This window comes from Castor canadensis, chromosome 7 (genome assembly GCF_047511655.1).
Source record: "Castor canadensis chromosome 7, mCasCan1.hap1v2, whole genome shotgun sequence".
NCBI lineage: Eukaryota > Metazoa > Chordata > Mammalia > Rodentia > Castoridae > Castor > Castor canadensis.
Window position 1 is genome coordinate 43057814 of NC_133392.1, and position 21454 is coordinate 43079267.

A 21454-nucleotide genomic window follows, 5' to 3' on the forward strand; every position below is an offset into this window, starting at 1 on the left:
GGAAGTTGTATTCTGCCTTTGTCTAATGACTATAAAACCCAGCCTGGGCAGAAGCATAAAGAAGAATTTCCACACGGAGAGTCTCAGTCTAGCCATCCCATAATCTAACAAGATGGTCTTCCTGAAGGGGATGGAAGATCCTTTGATATAAACATAAAGCTTCTGCTCTACACTATGGCTGCCACTCTTCTCCACAAATTAGTCCCTTGTTTAACTATTTTAGTACCCTTCCTACTAGAACTCTCTCTTGGAGTGTCATCATAATTTAGATTTATGCAGTCATTCTAGGATGGGCAAAGAATATCCAAAATGCCATCTTTGTAGCTTGATGGAAATTCATTTGCAGCAACTTCAAGGCTTTCAGTATGTTGAGAAATTTTAGACTAGGAATCTCTCTCTGACAGTTCTGGACTCCAAGTCAAGATGGACACTCATTGATCTGAAATAAGCTGGTAGCAATATAACAATATAACAACATTATATGTATATGAAAGCCCTGACTCCTCACTTGGGCCCACAAGTTAACTAAAAGGTTCAAAGCTTGGAATCCCTGCTGCCACTTTGCATCTGTCTCTTTTGCTCTGAGTCTCTCCTGCAGTCATTTTGGATTCTTGGAACGACAGGATGGATCCCTAATTTATATCTTTATGACAAAGGACTGAAACTTCCTCCAAGGAAAGGAACAGCAGAGCCTCACAGGACAGATCACACCCCAAATGAAGATAATTACATTTAATGATGAAGCTGCACCCTGGAGCAGGAATAATCATCTCATGGGAATCAAATTGCTCTCCTCAAGTGATGACAGCAATAACAACTGCTTTGAAATCCCTCACAGAACTAGAACCTGGATGATAGTAATCAACCAGGCCACATTTTGCCTGGGGCTTCTTAAGTATGCATACCTCTGCTCTCTGCCCCAATTCTTCCGCTTATTTAAACCTAAAGTTCTTCTCTGTACCCTGGAGATGGGCTGAAATGCTTTCTGCCCAAAGCAGTGCATTAATAAATCTTTCCCTGACCTTCACAACTATTGATCTCTTGAATTGAATTGGAGTAAGTGGCCAGACCTGGTATTTTGAAACCCTCTAGAGCTGAGTCTCTGGCCTAGGATTCTGGTTACAGTAACAAAATTTGACAAAAGCCTAGCATTAAGACAGAGCTGCTCCTCAGTACTTTCTCTTTCTTTTGACTACCCTGGTTGTCAAGAACAGGGTGATATTCATACTAGTGCCTGTATATTGAGTATAAATATAATTGCTTAGAAGAACTTCAGAACACTAAGAGAAAATGTCAGGGGCCTTCGTCTCGAACACTTGGTCTCTGTTATGGTATATAATGTTTGGTGTAAATATAAATGTTGTTGGACAATATTTTCTATTTGTTTATTTCATTGCTTTTCTTCTTATTTTTGATGAACTATGTATGTATGTATTTGGACTTTGATAATTGGAATACTTCTCTGTTGGGTAACCAAAAACATTTCTAGGTATATGAAATAGCCATGGTTGTTATTTGTTTAAATATTCCGATCTGTATTATTTGTGGCAAAGACTTCAAGCAGTATGTACATATTTCACACCTAGTGCTTTGTTCAACTCTTCTCTTGTGAGCTTGAATCTAAGACAGGGTAATCCTTAGAGAGTTGTAATCACTTCCAAGGTAGATCCTGAAAAGAACATGAATCATTCAAGTCATTGCCAGAGCAATCTCATATAGAGAACTCCTGATCCCGGAAGCAGATCTGATTCATACTGTCACAACTAGAAACCCTTAAAGTCATTGTTACTTACCATATAGCTTTGTAGCTTCAGGAGTAAAGTGGACTGTGCAGTCCTTGGTGGACTGGGTGGTATATGTCTGGCTATGAGACCAAAAGACCTTCAGGGAGTGAATAAAATGGAAAATAATGAGTTCAAAGGAAAAACCTCTGTCTGAAAAGTGAGCAAAGCACTTCTTTCTGTCTAATTTGTATTAGGCATTGAATAAAGGTAGGATGACTGAAAGGTTCAGTGAATGAATGGCTCCATTGTTTTATGAAGAATGAGACTAATTGCCCAGGGGGAAAGAGAAACTCCAGGAGGAGATAGCACAGGTGGTGTTTCCATCAGGATGTAGATTGGGAACTCAGCTGTAGTTTCAAATCCTAGCTCTGCTGCTTACAGGTGCATTTGTGTCCTCCTGGAAATGACTGTCTTCTCTGAGCCTTAGTGTCCTAAGTTTAAAATAATTTTACCTATCGGGCTGACATGGTCAAGTGCTCAGTAAATAACCACTATTACAGAGAGGGAAATGGGAGAGAGGGAAGGAAAGGAGGCCCTGTAGTGCTATAACAAGTACTGAGAAACTGCTTTTGCTAAAAAGAACTGACTCTTCTCTTGAGCCCGCAAATGAACTAAATGCAAGAGACAGACCTGGCATGCTGCCTTCATTTTGCACCTGTCTCCTTTGTCTTAAAACTCTGGTCAGGCTGCTTTACTCTGCACCTAGGCACCTAGGCACTCGAGGTGTGTCTGTCTACCTGATACCTAACCTATCTCATCCCTCTTCAAAGCTGAAGGCTCAAAGATAAGAATAACTAAGGCATTTTTCAGTCAGTTTTTACAATGTCCTTTTCCAGACCCCCAAAAGGATACTGAAAATCTCCAGTTATTGTCCTAAACCTACAATCACCTTGGAATCCAGGAACAGCAGAGCCTCCCAGGCAGATCACCCCATGATGAGATCATTCCCCAAGCAGGAGCAGTCATCTCATGGGAACCAGATTGTCTCTTCATGCAACAAGGACTTCCTCAAACCATCTTGCAGAACCAGAGCTGAGATAATGATCACCCAGACCACACCTTTGATCAAGACTGCTTAATTATGCGTGCTTCTTACCCTGGTCCCATTTCTTCCTCTATTTAAACCTAAAGCTTATATCAGCACCCCAAAGATTGGCTGAAGTGCTTACTTTCCCTCTTACCAAAATAGCTATGTTGAATAAATCTTTCTCTGCACATCACCACTACTTTTTAATTGGCATACTGGGATAGGTGGCCAAGCTTAGTCTTTTGGGACACTTAAAGTTGGCTGTTGTCCTAAACTCCAGTGACAGAGCCAAGAAAAGTTCCAAACAATGTAAAGACTGGCCTCGGTGGGAGACAGGGAGCTAAACTCAGTGAGAAACCCAAGCAAGCCTGGACTCAGCCTTTATTTTAACTTCTGAGTATACGTTAGCATTAGTCCAAACATACTTACATTATGCTACCTTCAATAAGTAGTTGCTCTAACATTCTGAAAATCTGGTGTTCACACAATATGGTTGCTAAAGTATCGATGGACTCCAAAATAGCCTGACACAGAAATTGAGGAACGAACTAGGAAAGCAGTGAAGCAGAAACACACATGGCCACCATGATTTCTTGGCATCTTGAGTCTGTTCCGGCTCTGTGCGTCACGTGAAGGAACTGTTATTATTTGAATTGCTGTCTGTTAATGACTTTATCAGCATGAGAGGGGAGAAGCAGAAGAGGTTTCAGCCAAAGCACAGTGTCTTATGCATTTGCTTTTTCATGAAGAGCCTGTGACCATAAGAAAGCCTGTATTTGGTTTTCCTTTAGGGGTGTGTAGAAATACCCGGACATTTTAGGTGGTTTTAGCAAAAGAAACAAAAAACAATAAAAATCATTTGGAACAAGCATGATCTGGTTGTTAAAATTTTTTGGAAGACTTCTCTGAAATCATTGGCTTTGAGTTTGAGAAGGCCACAGTCACATCACTGCCAGGCTTATGGGAAGTGTGTTCATTACACACCTTCTTGCCAAGGGAGCCTTTTGACTTCTGGCTGGTGATTAGTTGTGACAGGGACCATGGTATGTGGTAAGTGAGGATAGGGTGGGTCCTAGCACAAGTTTCCTTTTCACCGGGGGTGACATTAGCCGGCAATACTACAACAGCTTCAAAGAGCCTCCTGGACTGCACACCAGAGGCCAGCAGATGAATTTGCAAGTATTTGCTAACTCCATTGCTCTACAGGTGCTGAGAAGAACATGTACAGCAAATGGCTTGAAAAGGAATTGTGTCCAATTACTGCTGCTGGCACATGTCCCCATTGGAGTGTCACTGGCACACATTCCTGTGCTCAGGAACTGACACCAGGCTACTCAACAGAGCTCCATCTCCTTCCCCATGCAGGTTACAATGGCCGCTCTGAATCCCAAGGCTGCCTAATGAGGTTTCCCCTGGAGCTCCTGGTTCTTGAGCATGGAGGGATGCAGGGAAGCAAGGAGTAGCCAGAAGGACTTGTCCCACAATACTTTGTATTCATTTCACCCAGCACATCACAAAAGCATTTTGGGGTGTGGGGGAGGGGAGATTCTTCCTCCAGCAGAGAAAAATGTCAATGTATTCAGCACACACAACCCCCATGTACTATTAACATTCACCAAGTGCAGATTCAAACAAAAAAATCACCAGAATTATATGCAAAGGTATCTGAAATGTCACTTTAACATATGACAAGTATGCGAAATCGTGACAATTTGGCTTTCTGTAGATCTGGACTAATAAAACCCGCTTAACATCTCAAGTTGCTCAGGGCTGAATTACTAATTAAAATCAGTAACAACAATGAATTTGTCCAGGCCTTAGGAAATCCATTTTCTTCTTAGAAACAAGGGGGGCCCAATCCAGATTTTTCTCATTTGATAAAGATGATAAGAATGGATGGCAATCTCCCTGATTCTAAAAGGAGGTCAGAGAAAGAAAGGCAGCCTAGCTCACTAGCAAGACCTGCTAGTTTTTGTTCTGATGGAGAGCAGCTTGTTTACATGCCCAGGATGCAAGACAAATAGTTGTGAGATATGAGCTGAAGTCTAGGAAAGGCGCAACTGGAGGGTAAGTGAATGGTGGGTACTAGAGAATATAAAGTTCTCTGCTTCCCAGTTTTTTCTATTTTATCAGTTTGGTTTTAATGGAAGATAAAAATCTGTTAGAGAATACACATATGTACTTAAAATCAGCATGCCTATTAGTATATTTAATGCTCTGCAAATCTTTCCTTAAACCTACTTACATTTTATTGAACTAGTATTTTCTATAATTTTTTGGCCTTGAAAACCTTTCCGTGCAAATCACTTTCCCCTCTACCATTTTATTGTAAAAATTTTTATGTAAGAATTACATAATAAAAGTCCACATAGCTACAACTAATGTCTACCACTATTTTATTCTACTTGCTTTACCACATATCAATCCAGTTGTCTCTTTTTCAATTATCTTATTTCTGCATGCACTTCAAAGTATATTAAAGAATACCAATTCAATTCTCCCTAAATACTTCCATAGGCATATCATCAACTAAAATTCAAATTTTGCTCAGTTTTTTTCTTTTGAGGTAAAACGTATAGACAATAAAATAAATCTTAAACATACATTAGCTATTTGACAAATGCATGAATTTACATAACTCAAACACCTGTCCTGGGAAAGTTTCCTACAATCCTTCCCAGTCAAGCCAGGCCAGCTCACCGTTCCTTCACTCCCAAAAGCAAACACCCACTGTGTCTACCTTTCATTTCCACCATGGATTTTTTTCCCCCTTTCCTTTTTTTTTTTTTCTCTTCTTTTTATTCCATAGTGCTAGGATCAAACCCCATGGCCTCACACATGCTAGGCAAGTGCTCCCCCACTAAGCTATCACCTCAACTCTCTACCATGGATTTTTTTTTTTGCCCCTTAATTTTTTTGTCTAGCTTATTTCACTCTACATAGTATTTTTAGATTCATCCATGTCCCGTGTATTAGCAACTCATTCTTTTTCATTAGGGGGCAGTGCTCCATTGAATGAATGTACTATGGCTTATTCGTCTATTGATCGATACCTGGACTCTTTCTGAATTTGGAATATTATGAATAAGGCAGCTAACAACAGACTTGTATATTCATGGTATCTGTACTCACACATGTGTATGTATGTATGTTTTCATTTTCCATATATAAATACCCAGCTGTGAGATTATAGGCCATTGAGTAGATGCATGTTTAATTCTATAAGAAATTACCAGATCTGCTTCTAGGAACTTTGTCCTGCCTTTAAAGAAAAAGGATGCAAATGCCCCTTTCCTCTGGGCAAGGCTGGATCTGAGAACTTCTGCACCTCTGGAGGAAGATTTGGCATAGGGAGAGGAAATGGGTCCTTGTATCATTGAATGCTGGTGAATAGACAACTCTAGGGTTGCCTACCTTGGAGTTTTTGTGATGCAAGTTGATAACCTTCCTTATAATTCACTCCTGTGTGAGTAGAGATACTTCCTTTATTATTGGACAGAGTAGGATTTTTATAAACTTTACTTAAGTATTGCATACATAAATGTAAACCAGATTATTTTCATAAAGTGAAAATACTTGTCAGCTGGCCTCCTGATCAATAATCAAGAGCATTCCCAAAGTAGAGTGGCCCTGAGGAAATGGGACTGTATCACACATCACAAAAACCAGAAGCAAGAAAATGAAATTACAGTCTAGTGGGCTCATTGGTAAATTCCACTGATAATTCCCTACAAAAGAGAAATTAGACCTCCCTCACTCATGCTCAAAGCTTCTTTCTCCTGGCTTCTCTCCACCAAACCTCTTTTGTAGCCACTTCATTGATACAAGTTTCTTTTCCTAATTCTCCCTCCAAATCCTCCCAGTCAGCACTCTTCATTCAGAAAGGCAAAAGTCCCAGAGATAGCTGAAATAGCCACCTTTGAGTTTTCATCACATTGTCCTGGATGTCAGGCTGTGAAGTTGCTTCAGTTACAATAGAGCAATCCTGCAAAGTGCTTATTGTTCTCAGTGAGCCAGTTGGAAAGCTAAGGGTCAGAAAATAAATTGTGTCACTTACTGGTGAGGTGACTTTGGACTCTAGCTATTTGAACCTCCAATGTTATTTTATTTGTAAAGTAAAATCTTCTCTAGGAATCAAGTCATAAGTACTTAAGTTAGAGTAACCTTTAGACAATTAAATGTGAACATGGAGTGAGAATAATCTATAAATGCTAGTTTTGGCTTTCAGTACAGTACAAAATAGCCCTGAGCAGAACTCATGTGGGAAAAAGTATAGTGGTGAAGGGTCATAGAAGGTGATGAGCCAAATGAAGAAGAATAGGAATTTGGAGTGGATCAGAAAAGACTCATTGAAGCCAGATGTGGTGGTACACACCCGAAATCCTAGCACTCAGAAAGCTGAGGCAGGAGGGCCAACTTGGGCTACATAGGGAGATCCTATATTAGAAGAAAGAAAAGAAAGGAAGGAAGGAAAGAAGGAAGGAAAAGAAAAAGCAAATGAAGAAAAGAGACAAACTTACTGGCAGAGACTGACCTTTAAAGATACTTGAGTTAATTGGATAGTAAGTTGTTGAGAAGCATTTCCCAAAGTTCACCCATTAGCATATAGCTGATATGATTTTTTACTCCTATGATTTAATGTTATTCTTGAAATGACTTCGTTAAAAATTGTTTTAGACTGGGCACTGGTGGCTCATGCCTGTAATCCTAGCTACTCAGGAGGCAGAGATCAGGAGGAACGTGTTTTGAAGCCAGACCAAGCAAATAGTTCCTGAGACCCTACCTTGAGAAAACCCTGCACAAAAATAGAGCTGGTGGAGTGGCTTAAGGTGAAGGCCCTGAGTTCAAACTCCAGTACTGCAAAAAAAAATTGCTTTAGTCTCCCTCTATGTAATTTGTATTTCTAATGCACATCAAAATCAACACATAATAATAAAAAATTATCTACTATGTACTAAAAAATTTTATTAATTTTTAGTTAATACTTTTTTCTATTATTGTCCTTCCAGACATTAAATCATCCCCAACCAATCTCAAATAAATCTTTCTTTTTTCTCCTTCCTTCCTTCCTTTGATCCTCCCTCCCTCCCTCCTTTCCCCTCCCTCCCTTCCTCCTTCCTCTCCCTTCCTCCCTCCCTTCTTTCCTTCCTCACTTCCTTCCTTCCTTCTTTTTTTTTGAGATAGGGTCTCACGAGATAGCCTGGAACTCACGATCCTCTTGCCTCCACCTTTGTGGTGCTGGTATTACAGCCATGAGCTACCATGCTCAGCTTGATCTTGCTTCTAAGCTTATCTCTGTACAATGCCCAGAATCTAGGCAATGTAAAACAGAGTGAGCTTTCTAATCATCAGATCGTGCCAGCGTACTGTTCAAACATCTCTAATGACTTCCCATGACATTCAGAGCAAAAACTAAAGCCCTCACCATGACCCTGACACTTCCTGACCTCCAGGCCCTCTACCCCATCTTGCCCACTTAAATCACTTTTACCATTTCTTCTTGTGGTCTCTCTGCTCAAGTCACTCTGGCCCTCTTCTCTTCCTTAAACCTTTGCAAAGCTTGGTCCTGTCTGGAGATCTTTTGTGCTTGCTACTTCTTTTTTTCAGAATGGTTTCTCCCCAGGCAAAATCATGACATAGTCTTCTTCACCCTTTGTTCAGATCTCTGTCAGAATCTCCTTATTAGAGAGGACCACTCTGATTATATTATATAAAACAACTTCCCGCTTCTGATCTTGCTTTATTCATCTTCTTAGCACATACAACCTAACAGATTAGAGTTAATTTTATTTTTTTGTTTTTCTTCCTCCAGTTAGAATGGGAACACTGTAAAAAGAAGGACTTTGTTTTTATTATTTCATTTTAGGCCCTATCACCAGGGCCTAAAAGAGTCCTGGCAAACAGCAGGCACTTAACAAATATGGAATAAATACAAGGTAGGATAAATACTTTCAGACCACTAATTCTGATGACCAGAAAAACCAAAACCACCAAAGCTGACTAGGAGCCAGGAGCCTCTACCTTATGGTTATAGATATTCCTCAAGTTATATGAGAAGTATTCTTATCAACAAATATTTATCAAAGCCATGTTATATAGGGTCTATAGAGGTATAGTGAAATGAAAGGAACTTGGACTCCCTGTAGAATAGGACAACTCCTTAATTTAAAAAAAAAACAAGATCAGACAAATCAGAGATGTCAGTGGGTAGCGGTCAGAGAACACTTCTTGAAAGACACGAACCCTGTCTTGGGTCCTGAAGGACAGTGTTCTAGTTGTCTCTTAATATGTCACAAACTAACCCAAACATTGTAGCTTGAACAACATGCATTTTATGCAGGTAGCTGAAGGCTTTGTGGCCCAGGATGTTGAATGGAGAGCTTGGCTGGATGACATGTTCATTGCACATGGCACTGACGAGGCCCACTCGTGGTATTCAGCTGGCAGATGGGCTGGTTTGGAAGGTCTAAGTGGCTTCACTGGTGTGAGTGGTACCTTAGTGGAGATGAGTGAAAGAATGCGTAGCTGAGACAATGACCAAGACATGTATAAGTGGTTCCTACAATGTAGCAGCTTTGGGATTTTCAGGCTTCTTACAATACAACTCAGCACTCCAGAGTTAGTTCCCCAAGATACATGGGGCAGCTGCAAGGCCTTATGTGACCCAGCCTCAAAAGTCACTTACCATCACCTCCATTCTCTCTTGCAGTCTCAAGCCCACCCAGATTCAAGGAGAGAGGACATAGATCTAACCCCTCAATGGCAGAAATGCCAAAGAATTTCAGCCATGTGTTCAAACTGCCTCAGGAGGGAGGTAAGATTCTGTTAACAGAGGAGTAGTGGGGAAAATGTTTCTCGTAGGGTAAATGTTGGAGTAGGATGGGAAAGAGAAAGCATGTTCAGGTACTGTAAAGAGTGGGTGGCCAGAGTGAGAGGATGACCAGGAGAGATGTCAGGGACAAACATGAAGCAAAGGACTTGGGCTGGGGCAAGTGTGTCAGACAAATTTTTGGTACTGGATATTGAATCCAGGGCCTTGTACATGCTAGGCAAGCACCAAACCACTGAGCTGCAACACAAGTCTGGCCATTGTTCTATAGACAAGTGGTGTTCAAATTGTGTTTACATATCCCTATGAATTTATAAAAATACTCTTAGGTTGACATGCAGTCCTGGCTTCCCCACTCCCCCAGTAATTTAAAAGTAATCACAAAGGCCAGCAGCTTTCCTCCATGTAGTCATTCCCTTTGATGGAGGCTTTTCACTTTCTTCCTCCTGTGGACCCAAGCTCATTGTATAGCTTTCTCTCCAAGTTTGTGCCTAGAGCCTGGACCATCACACACGGGAAACTTGTATAGGCCAAGTGGCACACATCACTTCTGCTCACATTCCACTGTCCAGATTTCAGTTACGTGGCTATGCGGACTGCAGGAGATGTCAGGAAGAAGAGAACACAGATTTTATTGAAGAGCTAGTAGTCCTTGCTACAGAATGTACGTAAAGCTTTCGGCACATTTGCTAGCATGTAATAAGCGTTGAACACGGTAGCTGCTGCTGTTGTTAGCACCATTACTATTACCCACACATTCTGTGCTGTTCTGTGCACAGGTTGATTGATTTGCACTCCCTTTTCTGGAGCTTGGAGGTTCCCAGGGTAGATGTACTTCAGGCAAAGGAGGCCACAGAGCCTAGGAGCGCAATTAGTAGGTAATAAACCCCAGCAGGTAGCCCAGCAGCTCAAGGCAGCAGGGAGCAGAGAACTGCATGGTAAGTCCCTAACCCTTGTTCCCATGGGGCTGCATGTCTATTTCATGCTTGCCTTCAGCAGTTCATCTTATACCAAACACTTGTGTGGCACCTGACTGTTTTGCACCCAACTTCTACTTCTGTGAGTCCCACAGTGCATTCTGTTACAGCCTGAAGAAAACCAGGGCCTTGCCCTAGGTTTGCTTTTGCCCCTTAAGCTGTTAAAGTGATGCCCTGATAATTGGAAGAGCAATATCACTTTACTTTAGGAATTCCAGACTTCTGAGCCTCCTGAATGACACAGGTAGAATAAAGTGGACTACAAAGACCTGATCAAACATCGAAAGTCTTTATTATCTGTTCCCTGTCTTTGATACTTGCTAATCGGAGCCCAAAAGGGTTAGGAGAATGAACTTTTCCCCGAAACCCTAGGAACTTCCATGTAAATAAAAACAGAGACAGTACAGCAGGACGCTGCTTTTTGGTTTTGCCTGGGAAGGGACATTAGGGAAAAATGTGAGCATTGTTTTATTTGCTTCCTTAAACTACCAAAGTGACTATATGCAATCAATTTCCTCCATCTAGTTGCAATCAATCTCTCTAGAAAAGTGGGGACATCTTTCCCCGAGCTTAACTTGTTCATCCAAAATGTTCTTAACTTACATCTCTACATAGTCTCCTTGCTTGATATGGTGGGGAAAGAATTGAGTATTTTCCAAATCAAAGAGTGCAAGCAGGTCAGTTAAGAGAAAAATGAGTAATTGGTAACTTTGTGCAGGTGCTGAATGACAACCTCCAGTTGTGACCTTCCAAGGGTTCGTCCATCAGCAGGCTCAGCAGGCTCAGTGGGGGTGCACCCTGCTCGCTGTGGCTGCTGAGTGAGTCAGCACACAAGTAGTTAAGTTGGTGAGCCTTGGCTTTCCGGGTTAGAGCATCCAGACTCCAAGGGTTAACCTGCAGTACTGCTCAGAAGAGCAGGGGCAGAGGATATACACGTATCCCTCCTGGCTCTCTGGCTTGCAGGGGAATGACATGCGGTTTTGAGCCAGCAGCTGCAGGAGCAGGTCTGGGTATGTAGCTGTGCTTTGATTGATAGTGTTTTGTTTTCTCCTGAGAGAGAACAAAGCAATGACTGTTCATGGTTGCAAACAGAACTTCTTGGACATTGAGAAAGAACAGATGTTTATTATGCTGTTTATCATGAAAATAAATAATTGGGGTGCAGGGGAATGGGGAAGCAGATCCTCTTCACTTCTGCTTCTCATTGCAATGGTAGATTTTCTTTACTTCTATCTAAATTCCAGTGCTGTGTGATCAGGTCATTTGAATGTCATCATTACAGTGGAATTCAAAAGGTACCCTTTTGCTGTTCTTTCTGTAAAGCTTTATATCTACGTGTAGAGATGTGGGATTGGTTTGAAGCCTTATTTATTGAATTCGTGGAGCCAAGTGGCAGAAATCCATTTTCCTACCCCATTTTGGAAGGCACGATGCAAACCCTTAGACTTACAGAGCAAACGTCTCCAAATTCACCATGTGCCTGAGTGAGAATCATTAGCTTGAACGTAGCCTTTTTTTCTTTCTTACAACCTGACTTCAGTCTCAGGTGTATGCCGTGTGACCTGAAATAACCTTCAGAATCCCCACTTTTCTCCTAGATTGGCTCACTTGAGCCTTCCCATCACTTTGGATACCTTTCTCTACTCTGTCAATTAAAATATATCTGAGACTCAGAATAGACTAGAACTACCTACACCCAAAGACTTGGATTTGATAGCATGTCCAAGGATGTAGGGGTTTCTGTAAAGTTTTTCTAGATCTCATTCCCGGCACTGCAGTACAGCCACTAACTGACCATAGGATCTTGCTGTCTTTTTTTCCAGTCAGTACCCACTGTGTATTCAAAACATGGAATGTTGCTTGTCAGGCTCAGACCCTACTTAACAAGTTTCTCTTCCCAGTGTAGTGATCAAATTGGTATGGAAATGTGTTGGGATCATCCAGAATATTCCCTCCTCAGTGCCCACAGATTATTTTACATTATCCTGAATTTCCAACCACAGACATTTCTTTGGTAAATAAGTTTCTCAATGGGAAATGGAAATGCTACCTTGAAACTTGGGTTGGCTACCAATTATGAATACTTTGATGTAAGTCAGTTTAGTAGCTCTTTAAAATCACTCTCTCTGAGTCATGGAGGTTTGCTAAGGTGAAGGAAAAGTGATGAAAGCAAGGAGTTTGGAGCCTGGGCTCTGAAGGCGTGGCACCTGAAGAACAAAAGAAACCCAGGTGAATGCCTCAGTAGGGTCAATAAGGGCATTTGAAGAACACTGAGTCCTAGGAAAAGGGTAACTGGGGTGTGAGGGCAGGGTCTGGGAAGTCTTATACACAGTAGTGAAGATATTTGAAAGCTCCAGGGACATGTTACATAGCGTCAGAGGGACTCAATGTCCAGATCCCCAACTTCTACTTGAGCTCCTTTCCATGTTTTAAAAAATGTCCCCAAAGAGCCCTTGTGAGTTTTCCTGCTTCAGAAAACAAAGGCAAACTTTGCACCCATGTGAAATCTCACTATGGAGCATTGTGTAGAATTTTCCTGGAGTCACACAAAGGGACAATTTTAGAACACACTGCTTCAGACAAAGAGCCCAGTAAGAGTCAGGCAAATAGAGCAGACCCAATCTCACTTCATCCAGGCCAAATGCTCTATGCCTTGTCTTCCTGACTAGAGTGAGAGGGTTGTCATGGGGACAAGGTATATGTAAGGAGTACATTTATAGGAAATAAAAAATGAAATCAGATGTTTTAAATAGTATGATGACTTGACTGCCTGATTTGATAATGAAGCTAGTTTGGCTAATTAGATTCTGTGGCTGGATATTTTCTGTAAATTGAATAAGTTGGTTCTGCTGTTGAAGGTTTTGCCCAAAATATATTTAAAATATGCATACAATATACAGAAAGTTATAAAAATTTTGCAACTATTGAAGCGTGTAAGTTTAAATATGATGTTAAAATATGCAAGGGAGTAGATAATATTTCAAAAGTTCTTTCAAAGGTTCAATAAGCAGAAGTGTACAGAGACCAGTGGTGTGTAATTATCCTTGAGGTGAGATGAACCTTGTTGGATAGGAAGTGCCTCTGTCCTCAGACTTCCGTAGTCTGCCCCTGGTCTTTTGCCTCCTGTCTCCTTCTCCTATTCACCACAAATGCAGAACCCTTGTTCAACCTCCACACTGCTTCCTATGTGGATCAACTGACTGGTTTCTTTGATGTAGTCAGTAGTTGTCCAGGGATTTGAAGGTAGGATGTGCAATGGCAGAGACAAGTTTTCCTAAGCTAAAGAAGAGGAGGGCTTACTCAGTAATGTAGTCATAAGACATTTTTCAGCATCAATTTTGTATCAGATTAGTGTACTTACTGCAGTAGGAGTGCAAAGATGTGAATTCAGATCTCATTTCTGCAACTTATTAGCTCTTTGAATTTCCTTGAGTTTTAGTTGCCTCATTTGTAGAACTGGAATCCTGTGTATCAGTTTCTGGGTTCTCAGGACCAGGAATAGGATGTGATTTCAATGCCAAATTGTCTCATGGAAACACCCACCCATCAAATACTAGCACCAGAATGGGAGAGTGGATAATGCTTGAGAGGAAGACATAGGTTAAGCAAGTAACTCTGTTGGGGGATCAGCATTCTAATAAATAACCTCTTGAACACTCTGCAGTTTACACAGCACCACTATGCACTTCCTTTCTGTGTTCCTTCCAAAATTCTGGGAAGTGGTTTCTTGGTAGGAGGATGCAGAAAGGTATTACCCATCCTTGTCACTGCTGTCAAAGGAAAACAGCTGTGCTGTGAAGTGATACTTGGAAACCATGCTTCATTGGGTCAAGGCAGAGATCCCAGGAGGTGACTCTAGAAGTTCTTCTAAACTGGCACCTTTCCAAGGCCTTTCTGCAGTGAGGTTTTGCCAGACTCTTCTCAAGTACCCACTTCTATGCTAAGAGAGAGGTCAAGTCAACAGAAGGTGAGAGAAGTGGAGGACACATCAAATCTCTTAGTATAAATGTAGTGTGAAAGAAAAAAAGAACAAACTAAATTTGACCCTCCCTCAGGCAGGCACCAGGAATTTGACAGAATCAGAGGGAAATGAATAACCTTGAGAAGCTCGTAATAGAAACTTTGAGGTGGCCAATGAACCATCCTCAGGATCAACATTTCAAAATTGGAATTTCCCTATATCACTAGATTTGAGTGTGAGGGGATTATTCTAGAGAGAAGGGAACTCTGACACCCAAGCTACCTGTACTTTGGTCTGTGATTTTAAGTTGTACTACTCAGTGGCTATCTTCCCATTTAATATGAGGGACTGTGACCCAAATTTCTCCAGACAGGCAGCATCCCATAACAGCTATATCTGTGATTCAGTGAGGCATCTCCTCATACCTTATTAAAATCGGGTTCCACCGCAATAAGACATTTGAAGAGAAGGGAAGAAGGTAGCCAAGTGTAGTCGTCATCAGAGATGGCACCAATGAGGCCACAAGAGGGCAGTGTAGATAATGGTACTGGAGACTGAGGGAAATTTTTACATGACTTTTTGGGGATTCTGCCAGAAAAATGAGGTCCCTGAGGACCTCAAACAATCTTCTAGAACTATGTCAATACTGTTTTTTATTGTTACTTACATTGTTCTTCCAGACTGGTTTAGCAAGTCTGAGAGGAACAATTAACAAAAAGAGAAGCCTCAAAACATACTTATGATACAAAACAATGAAATGGTACTAGCTGGAGGTTTCTACAGTTACCCAGAGTATCTACTCTCAATTTCTGCTCCAAATTGCCTCCCCAGCTATAAGGACAGAATTGTTATCTGAGACTATATTTGAGAAATGCCTCATTGGTGGCTTAGGCGGTGGTTGGCACAATGACAATGGTGTGTTGGAAACAGTTCATATTGGCTCATTAGAGCTAATTGTATACAGATCTTCCCAACTTGACTTTCAGAAGTGTCATCTTTGGTTGCTTAAAATCCGAGATGGTAGGAGTATTTTGTACCACAGAAATTGGCAAATGTTCACATCAACACTTTTTATTCCTAGAGAGCTGGTTTCTAACATTTCTTAGCACTCCACTGACAATACTTGCTGGAGAAAATTGTTTGATAGAGAAATGTTTTCTTTTAGGAAGAAAAAATGGCCTTAGTAAAAAATTACTTTGCACTGTTAATAGAACATTAAGATAAGCTAAGATCCATTTTTGTTCAGCAGAATAAATCTAAGAGTTTGTGCATAGGAAATATTTTGGTATGGTCACCTTTCCAGGGCAGGCTCCTCCCTTGAATGTTCAGGCGTATGGATAATGCTAATTGAACCATGTAATGCCATTTTAATGATGTATATGACTAAAAGAAAGAAATTTATAAGGAAATCTTTGGGACAGTAGTAAAGTACTTTTTCTGGATCCTTTACTTCTCTGTGTTATTAGAAGCAGGAAAAAGAAATTTGTCAAGCTGGGGCTTAGAGGTGTAGCTCAGTGTTAGAGAGAGTGTTTTGCTTGGGCAAGACCCTAGATTTGAGCCTCAGCCAAAAGAAAATTTATGGTCAAGCTCCATTGTGGAAAGTCATTTGTCAAAGTCCTAGCCTCTATACAAGGAGACTAGGTATGACTGGTATCCATGGTAGATTAACTCTATAGCTTGGATCACCTTAGAGACTGAAGAAGACACTGAGAATTTCCTTTATAGGATTCATTCACTCTTTTACAGGTCCGTGAAATTCCTTGTCCAGTCTGGTTGTACTAAGCCAAAGGAAATTTTCTTTTTGAAAATGTGAGAACTCCCTATGGATTATATTAATGTCCAAGAAGAATTATTCATTAGCACTTGCTAAGAATGTCTTTCATAAAAAATGTAATGGTGAAATAATAATATTTAATAATTTTGTTATTTAACATGTATTTCTCACTTAATCCTCACAACAACCTTAAGAAGTGGAAAACTATTATTTTCCTTTTACAGATAGGAAATGAGCATACAGTTATATTACTTCCTTACATTAGGGCAGTACTCTGATTTAAATTGAAGAAATCTTAATCCAGACCCCAAGGGGAATGAGTTACAATCAATTCCCTTCCTCTGAACATGGGTGACCATTTTTATTACATGAAAAGCTATCCCAGAAATAGCAGAACAATGAATTTCGAGATTTGATAGAGTCTTCCACATGATCCATTAAATCAGAACTTCCTATGCAAGGCAAAAGTTGAAAGATGGAGTAGGACACTCTGGTTTCCACTCACGCAGCCATGGCCTAGCAAATAACACAGGAGTCATTCCTCCAATTGATGGTTATGTAGAAGAAAATCACAACTGGAACTGGGGTGGAGCTTAGTTGTAGAGCACACACAAAAAAAGGTAAGAAAAAAAAAAAGAAAAAACTCTGTTGCACCTACTTTTTCACATTTCTTCTTGATTTTAGTTCTGTCAGGACTCTTGAACCGTGTAATTTTTTTAGGGTAAACAAAGAATGTGTTTCTCTCCCATATGCATTCTTTCAACACAGCTGAGAATCTTGAGAAAAATGTTATATTCATGAGGTTTTGTTTTTGTGGTTATTGTTTCCAACTGTAGCTTCATCCCTCCTTCCAATGCTTTTAGTTCTCATGTTTATACCAAACACTCAGACTTCTTCCATGTTCTTCTTCCCTTCACAATCAGTTTGTTTTCCTAAGTTTTATCCCTTCTCCTTCCCTTCCTCCTTCCTTCCTTTTCTCCCTCCTTCCCTCCCTTCCTTCTTTCCTTATTCCCTTCCTCTTTCCCTCCCTCCCCCATCTCATTCTTTCTTTCTGTTCATTAGTGGCACCACAATTGTCTCACAGTCACAAAACTCTGGAGAGATATTTGATTGCTTCCTTCCCTTTACCCCCACATTTGAGGTTGATGTGTCTCAAAGTATTCTCCTTTCACATGTCCGTGACCACCTCAGCATCCCACGTGGGTTCTGCTTCTCTCCTAAATGGTGTCACACCTTGTAAACAGTTGCCTGTTTCCAACTCAAGGGCGGCCATTAGGTTTCAATTTGCTTTTCGTCACCACTAGAGCCCTGTGCTATAATGACTTTGGAGGATCTCAGGCAAAAATCCCTTGATCAGTTATTGGTGCCTACCATGGCAAGGGGATAGGGAAAAACAGTCTTCTTTTTAGGCTCTTCCTACTTTATTTTACCCATTTCTGCCAGATCAATGATTATAAAATGCACCTCTATTTGTTAGTCTTATGCAAAATGTTCAGGGACTCTTAATTGCCTTCAGTAAGATTCAGCTCCTTAGCTTGGCATTTGAGGACCTCCAGGCTCTGTCAACAGAGCTACCTTCACAGTTACATCTTATGTTGCTCCCCTACAAAAACCTACGTTAGTGGATCTTAGACTCGGTGTCACAAAGGATCAATGTGATCTTTCAGGTATGAATGGGAAAGAGTGCTACATATAACATGTAACAATATATTTCAGGATGCTAAGGTAGAAAGAGATTCAGACCTGCTGGCCTTAGCTCAGCCAAAGCACACTGCTTGCTCTTCTGAACATTTTGAGTTTTCTTTTTTCCGTACTTCGGCTGATGATCATCTTTTGGCTCACTTTTATGTCTCTACCTGGAAAAAAATCATTCTTGTCCTTCAAAGTTCAGCTTAAATTCTGCCTTCTTCATGACATAATTTCTTCATGACATAATTCCTAACTGTATATAAGGCCTCGGAGCGCTTTACTTAGGTTGCTTATGTTTAGCCTTGCTTAGCATTTATTTCACGTTTACCACATGGATAACCAGCAGGGAGAAAGTCATTTAGGACTATCTTTCTACTTCACTGTGCTGAGTACATGGTAGGTCCTTTAAATTCTTATGTCTTTTGAGCATACTTGTCAGCCTTCCTTCATGATCTCCTTGTCTCCTCTGCTCCTGTCATACCAAACAGCTTGGAATTTCCCCAGCTCTATTTTTTCTCTCAGTTATCTTCAGGCCTTTGCACATGCCATGCCTTCTTATCCTGAGAAGAAGATTGCCCAAGTGGCCACAGTTCTTTGCCCCTCCCTGTAATCATACTTTCTGCATGTGACTTCCCTTCTGCATGTGGAGACCAATTTCCCCTCCCTTTGAATCCAAGCTCCCCTGGAGTTTGCTTTGTTGACACAGATGCCAAAGAAAGTTACAGTGTGCCAATTCGCAGCCTTGGCATTGAAAAAGCTTTCATGTTCCATTCATTCATTCATGGACTCTTGCCCAGCTGCCATGTGGATAAATGCCAGCCAGCCTGCTGAAGAATAAGAGACCTTGTGGAGCAGAAACAAATTGTCCAAATGGAGGTTAGCCTAGACCAGAAGTTCCAGCCAACTTCCCCATCTAAACCTGCAGTTTTGTTGATACAGTAACAAGTCTCAGATCACAGCAGCCCAGTTAGGCCCAGCAACGATTGCTAACTCAAACAATATTATTGTTAATTTAAGCTATTGAATTTTGGGGTAGTTTGTTATACAACGAAAGACAACTAATAACTAGGTTCACAGCTGCCTTTTGGTCTCAACTTAGACACAATTTCTTTGTCACAGTCTCTTCTGATCTCCATTTCTGGCAACTCATTTTATAGCGTTCCATCTTACGTATCCTAGAGTTATTCATAGTCTAGTCTTAGAATTACTTGGGCACCATCTCTGTCTTGTATTAAATTATAAGATACTTTCTTTAGGCGTGCATGATGCTGGGCCTAGCATATGCTAGGCAGGTGTTCTACCACTGAGCCACCCCTAGGCCAGATTGTAAGATTTTTGAAGGCAGGAACTTTGTTTTATGAGTTGAAACCTTTAGTGTGCTAGCACAGCATCTGACACTCCATGGATGCTCAGAAGATATTTCTGAATGGAGGAAGGAATAGGTCACAGTAGAGGTTGCAACCTGTGGACTGCCTGTGGTGTTTGTCCTCCATCACACTGATCTGAAGAGTGATAGACCTGATTGGTTTTGTTTTGTTTTCCTCTCAAAAGTCTTTGCCTACATTTGAAAATCAATGAATTTGAGATTAGCATCTGTAGTACTGAGTTTTCAGCAAAAATGGAAAGATCATTGGGCTACATTTCCTCATGGCACAAATGAGTGGTGGCTTTACCCTTTAAAGCAGGCGCACATTTTCTGTCTGTGACACCACTCCATCCCCATTATGCCCTCAGCATCTATTGTCATACTCTTGAGAGTACTGTTTTGCTCTCAAGAGACAGAATCTGTAGGTTTCCCTGTGTGCTTACCTGTCCTAAAGCACTCAACTCTCAGGATTGCTGCTGATAAATGGGCCCACTTAGTTACTTGTGCCTTAAATCTGAGAGTAATGGAGTAGTCCTCTTCTCCCTGGGCAAGGAAACATAGCTTATTTTTTTCCTCTACAAAATGGGTTTGCTTTCTCTTCCTCCAAAGGACTTTCAAGAATAATTTAGCTTATTACCTGCCTAGACTAAAGTAGGATATTTTCTTTCATCATGCAATTCAATTTCTTTATGGCAGTAATTGTGGCTTGGTTAGAAGTGTCCTTACCCAAAAATGCTGGCAGGCCTGTCAGGGACACCTTGCCAGTTTTCTCCTTTAAGGGTGCTCTTAAGATTCCTCATAAACTGCTACTGGTAGTCTGTCTCCCTCATGACGGATTGAAGGAATTTTTCAGCAATGTAAAATGAGATTAAAGGGCTTTTGTTTTGTTTTACTGCTCAATCTACTTATAAGGCTTATAACTCAGCGGTTGAGTCTTTGAAAAAGAAACCTCTCAGCTAACACAAATTCCTTAAGTTTTTTTTTTTTCTTTTAAATACTCTACCAGGCTGGTTGATATTCAGCAGGAATGCAAATCTACCAGTTGTTTGCCTTGGCATCCTCTCTGGTTGGGCAGTGCCCACGCTGAACCATTAGCTAAATGTTTTGAATATATCAACCCTAGAACTGACACTTAGGAATGGTCTCAATCACGTCTTTAGCCTTTTGCACTTGTTTGTAAGGCAACAGGCTTGACAACTTGGTCACAGTTCCAGATAACCCACTGTTATCAAATCCCTTATTTGAATGCCAATATAACTATCTACTTCTGATGAACCTTTACCTGGGCATGATAGGCAACTCATCCTGTTCTGTGATTAGTGAAGTGAATAAGCAGGTAGAACTTGCCCTGTTCCATGAATTCTAACTAAATTTACTTCCATTCTGAGATCAGCACTGTCCTCCTCATACATCTAAAAAAGAAATTAAAACTCTGCTCTTAGCAATGGTAATTTTTAATTTGATGCATAAAATGGTGAGTCTTATACTGATTAACAACTCCACTTATGCACAAGATGAGGCATAAGTAGAGTTGACATCTTTGATTTGCTTAGTTGGTAAAGTAAGTTTTTGCTTTTAAAAAATGACCTTTGTATCGCAAAAGTGATAAATGATTCTTGCAGAAAAAATTTTAAGTATAGTTAAGTAGAATGGCAAAAATGAAAACAGTTCCCTAACTAAGCACTACAGTAGCATTTTGAAACAGATTAGTATAGCTATCTCTTTGTGTTTGTCTTCCTTTTTATATTTTTAAAAGTTTTAAAATATAAAGTTCTTTCTTTTATAGCCTAAAGTGGAGAAAAAAATCTTGGAGAAAAGTGTTTCAAAAGTGTTTCACATTCTGTTGCCTTAGAGGTTGTCAAAAACTACCCACGTTGTCACTCCAACTAGTGATTCTTTTCCTGGACTGAGTCATTTTCAATTGAGTCTTTGAGCTTTCACTTTTGCTACCTATGTGTCTGTACCAAAAACCTGGTACAGAATTCTAATGTTTCTATGATTGGAAAATTTTTCTGTGATTGGATTAGAGTTTTATGTAAATTGAAAG

General features: G+C 40.5%; 1 protein-coding gene across 3 annotated transcripts in view; it reads left to right on the plus strand.

Annotated features, from left to right (window-relative positions):
- Window positions 1-11471: 11471 nt before the first annotated feature.
- Asah2 (N-acylsphingosine amidohydrolase 2) overlaps window positions 11472-21454 on the plus strand; it is an 84299-nt gene continuing 74316 nt past the window's right edge. For 2 of the 3 annotated variants that reach the window (XM_074078840.1, XM_074078841.1), the window contains exon 1: window positions 11473-11627. The gene's annotated coding sequence lies outside the window, so the exon portion shown is untranslated. Of the gene's footprint in view, window positions 11628-21454 lie in introns of all 3 variants that reach the window. The other variant, XM_074078843.1, reaches the window with a different exon arrangement.